This window comes from Rutidosis leptorrhynchoides, chromosome 4 (assembly GCF_046630445.1).
Source record: "Rutidosis leptorrhynchoides isolate AG116_Rl617_1_P2 chromosome 4, CSIRO_AGI_Rlap_v1, whole genome shotgun sequence".
Lineage (NCBI taxonomy): Eukaryota > Viridiplantae > Streptophyta > Magnoliopsida > Asterales > Asteraceae > Rutidosis > Rutidosis leptorrhynchoides.
This window is the reverse complement of record NC_092336.1, coordinates 282,381,405-282,386,569: the sequence shown is the minus strand read 5'-3', so window position 1 is coordinate 282,386,569 and position 5,165 is coordinate 282,381,405. Positions and strand designations below refer to the sequence as shown.

The 5,165-nt window shown below is 32.9% G+C and overlaps 1 long non-coding RNA gene across 2 annotated transcripts; it reads right to left on the bottom strand.

The window, feature by feature from the left end:
- Positions 1-2,450: 2,450 nt before the first annotated feature.
- On the bottom strand, positions 2,451-4,915 carry LOC139845120 (uncharacterized). Of its 2 annotated transcripts, none has more exons than XR_011758210.1 (6): positions 4,678-4,915; positions 3,376-3,419; positions 3,217-3,283; positions 2,999-3,118; positions 2,760-2,878; positions 2,451-2,633 (listed from the first exon to the last, which is right to left on the bottom strand). It is a non-coding gene; the product is annotated as an uncharacterized lncRNA (long non-coding RNA). The 2 variants fall into 2 exon arrangements; XR_011758209.1 differs by having other exon boundaries at positions 4,687-4,915.
- Between the last annotated feature and the right edge of the window lie 250 nt (positions 4,916-5,165).

The window sequence follows — 5,165 nt, the reverse complement described above, 5'->3', positions numbered from 1 at the left end:
GGCCTCAAACAAACTTTAACAATTCATAATTCCTTGACCAATCTTCAAAATACTTCATAGTCTCAACTTCACAATTGACTTTCAAAACTTTGACCAAATTTGACTTTCAATATATTGTGTTCATTCCATTTTAACAAATATCAATCAAACCTTCACAAGCTTCAATCTTTTCAACAACCTCAAATATCAACAATCAAATTCAAGCTTAAACTAAATCTTCAAAAATTTACCATCACACATTCAACTTATTCCCAAAATTACTTCTATAAACACAACCAAACTCTAATTTCCCCATCATCCATTTCGTTATTAACAAACTGTTGGATTGGCCAAATGATGAAATGTCAAACTTTAAGAACCTCAAAATGGTGGAATGGGTGGAACTCGGATTACAAAAGAAGGTGTGTCATCCACGGTTGACATCGTGATCCAAGTCAACGACACTACTCCCTCATGCACTTGTTTGACTCTTGTGACCTAGGGCAAGCACAATTGGAAGAAGGGCCATGGTTAGAATCCCATGGGACTTGGTGAAATCTCCAAAAGTTTGGCCTTAGGGAAAACAAGACCTTTTTGAAAATGTGGTGTTAGCATTCCCTACAGTATTAGCCCGGGCATCGATTGCAGCAAGTACGTTTTAATGTCTACTTATACTTAATATTTTTAAATGAAAGTGTCAAGTGTTCAAACCTTTCTAATGAAATAAGTTAAATTAAAGGGGAAAAAAAAGAAAATAAAACGTATACAAAACCATAAAAAGTGCGAAAGTTTCATATTTTCAAAACTACGTGTTTCATGTTTTTTTTTTTCCCTATTGATTTTTTTTTTGATTCATAAATCTGCATTAAAATATTCTCATAATCTATATTTTTACAAGTAATTTTTTTTTTTAAATGATTCAAAATTCGGTGATCAATAATAATAATCTTGATGATGTTATAATTCATGAAACCGAGTTATGAATGGTAATATTATCATTCATTACAATTATTATCATTTATCACCAATTTTTGAACAATATGACTATATATATCATTTTGTACTGATCTATAATCGCATTTTGTTGTTCACAGGGTGAAGTGAGAATGGAGTTTAATGAATGGAAGAATAAATAATGTTTGCATTTGGATGTTTAGAAGACTATCTAAATCACAATTGCAATTGATATTATAAAAATCATATTGCGTTGTAATTAGTAGCTTCTTGCTAGTCCTATTTTATTATTTATAAAATTATTGCCTTTAAAAAAAATTGATATTATAAAAAGCGCTGTCTTGTTTCTTGTTTAGAGATAGCCCGCATATCTATCACTATCGGTGTGTCTTCATCTTTTTTATCTGTAACGCCTTTTGATTATCATAAAAAATAGGGCAAATGGCCCGAAAGGGTAACCTATGTTGTCAAATTTGACAATCAAGGTAACCCCCAATTTCAGTAAGTCCAAAAAGGACTCAATTTTAATTTTTGCTCACAAAAAGGACTGCGTGTTTAAATTTTTTAAAATTGAGGTAATATCAGACGAATTTTTTTTAAAAAAAACGCGAATTACTTCAAATTGAAACTTGGAACAGATTCCTAATGCTCCGAATTTCATTTTTTGTGAAGCAACTAGATCCAAAACATCACGAAAAGCAATGAATCGAGATGAACAAGTCGTTTGAACAAGTCGAGATGAAAAAGTCGATTCAACCTTTTTCGTGATGTTTTAGATCTAATTGATTCACAAAAAATGAAATTCGGAGCATTAAGAATCTGTTCCAAGTCTCAATTTGAAGTAATTCGCGATTTTTTTTAAAAAAATTCGTCTGATATTACCTCAATTTTAAAAAATTTGAACACGCAGTCCTTTTTGCGAGCAAAAATTAAAATTGAGTCCTTTTTGGGCTTACTGAAATTGGGGGTTACCTTGATTGTCAAATTTAACAACATAGGTTACCCTTTCGGGCCATTTGCCCTAAAAAATATATGTAGTGTTTTGTTATATACCTTATGCTTGTGTGTGTTCATACTTTTGTTAATCAAATACTTTATAAATATTTTAGAACTTTGAAGCCAAGCTTTAATTGTGAAGCATTGGTGAATGCATAAATGGACTAAGGTTTACTAATAGTAATTACATCAACATAATAACACTACTACAAAAACAAGGAATCCAAACCGGTTTTATAGACTTTCGAAACCGGTTTTAAAACCGGTTTCTAAGGGTAGGGGTTTAAAAAGTTGAGACCGGTTTTGAAACCGGTTCCGAAACTACGCTTTGCAAACCGGTTTTTTTAAAAAAACCTCTCTCGACTGTCACTTTGCAAATCTGTTTTTTTATAAAAAACCTCTCTCGATTGTCTTTTTTTTTAAAAAAAAAAAGAATAATTATTAAAAACCAGATCTGGATTGTTATTATTATAAAAAAACCTCTCGATTGTTATTATTAAAAAAAACACAATACATTCACAAAATAAGAATAAACCTGCTATATATTCATAATTTTATCCGTTTTATTCATACATTAATATGAGTAGCACTAAATACAACTGACTGTAATTTTCATCTAGTAGGCTAACCTATATCATTAAACTCAATTCGTTAACTCCATTTTGCCATGCCTCTAGTTTTAGCTTTGGTGTATAGATTAGCTGCTGCAAATATTATAAATAACATATAGATTAGCTACTGCAAAATTATAGTTTGTCTGTAGATAGATTTGGTGTATAGACACATATCATATGATAATGACAATGAGAAGTGATGATAAAGAATCTTACTTTGGAGGCCTGGACAGGAGTAGATTTGTCAAAACATCAAGGATAACTTGAAACTGTTGAGATGTCAAGCTTGCTATTATATTATCATAGTTAAATGCAAGTTCCTTCAAAGGTTTTACCTGCAGTAGAAAAAATCCAAGGACTTGAGCATTTCAAACACGTGGTGATGTTACATGTTAGCTTTAGCTTTGATTGTCTAAATTCAATTAGTGTTATTCAAACCAAATGATGGAACTTACAAAAGTTACATGTTTAATCAAGACCGGTACTATAAAACATAGTTGGTCAATGCTTTGGACAAGCAGATAATCACTAATCAGCTGCACCTGCTGCACCTTTGTTCATCATCATCACATATCCTGTAACCGTAAACAAACAAAACACCATCACACCTTTTGTTCATCACTACACAATCGATTAACACCAAGAACACGAAATCAAGAGCTGAAAAACTTACTGGAGGTCATAACAACAAATGTTATAAGGCGACGAATATAAATTGCAGCACAACACTTACCATAAGCCTACACGAAACAAAGTTGCGCGTAATCACTAAATATAGAATAAACACACCATAAAGCAAGATACAACAAAAAGCAAGTGAAGAATATCATACTTCTTGAAGTACCCACACTCCCAATCGCTTCTTTGTTGTTGATACTACATCAAAGCAACAACAACACAAATTTAGTGCAACATACAATATGCACTAAACGTAACTATAAGATGATCTTTACACATATATAGTCAAGGTTGTAAAACTCGCGACTCGGGGAGTACTCGGCCGGAGGTTTTTGAGGAGTAATCGGCTACTCGGGGAGAACTCGGAGGAGTACTCGGATGTTGACTTTTGTTGACTTTTCTAATATAACTAAATATTTTCAATATATTATTAGCTATAAACAAACATTTTATAAATATATATGTTAAATATATAAAATTTTATAAATATATATGTTAAATATGTAAAGTTTAGTTACATATAAATATTTGTTTTAATTGGAGGGGTTAGATTTGTATCTATTTGATAATGAAGAAGAAAGAAAAACTAAACTTAAGGTGTTAAAATCTATAACAGTTAAACTTTAGGGGGTTTAAATGTAAATTAAAAAATAATAAAATGAGTGTTATTTTAGAAACCCTAATCAATCAGCCGCATCATTCTTCACCTAATGCTACATCTTCCCTTCTTCTTCTTCAACCTTAGCTCATTCACCAAACCCTAAATTATTTGTTTAAGAGTCTTCATGAATGGAAATCGAGACATTACAGGTATGTTCCTTCAATTCGTTCTTTCTAAACAAACAAACACATCAAATCGTCTCCTGTTTTCCTTCATCTTTTCACTGATTTTCCGATACCGTTGACCACCGTTTGACCACCGTTGACCGGCGTTGACCGGCGTTGACCGAGTAATTGGACGAGTTAGACACCGATTACTCGTTTTGTTCTTCCAACTGAGTAATCGCCGATTACTCGGCCGAGTTGGCCGAGTTTTACAACCATGTATATAGTAATGCATTCATGATGTTATATTCATGCTAAACACAACCTCATCAGAACTCAAAGCCATCCTATTCAGAAAGTTAGGCCAAAAGCTCCTTTGGGTATTCTTGGTTAGTCTGGTAGCATTAAATATCTTAACAGCTTACAAAATCAGAGATCTAAAACCTATTACTGTAATATGCAAAAACTATTATTATGTAAACATTTATACATAGACCACCATGAATTAAGCCAGTACTACCTAATTCAACCCAAAATAACCTAAAACAAAACCACATTAACCATTGGAAACCAACAAAAAAAAAAACTACTAAAAATTGAAACACATCGCAAACAAACTAATCGAGTACCATAATCGACCAATTGCAATTAACAATTAACAATGAAATCGAGCACATCAAACAAAACGCACCCAAGTTACCTGACGGAAGTTAATAACCCGAATTTGTTGGAAAGGCCGATACAGAAGACGACAACGACAATCGTATGTTCAAAATCGTAATTGAGTGGCCGGCGCTGAAATGAGTGGCGGTGATGAAGTGAGTGGCGGTGATGATAAAGTGAACAATGGAAGTAAGAAAGAAGTTATCTAGGGCTTTTTGTCTCCCGCCTCAAAGAGAAAATGGTTTTTAGTTTCCCTCTGAATATTTTTTTCAACAATCCAAATAAATTGGGAACCGGTTAACAAAAAAAAAGAGGTTTCATAGGTATCAGGGGCGGAGCCATGTTGTGCTTAATGGGGGTCCGTGACCCCACTAAATAGCCCATAAGTACACTAGTTAAGTAGCCCTTACACTTGTTTGATGGTTGGACTTTTATTAGTGACCCCATTAAAACTTTAGCAGTCCAATAGTTGGTGTCCTTATAGCCCAGTTGTAATCTATCTACATAATGAATCTG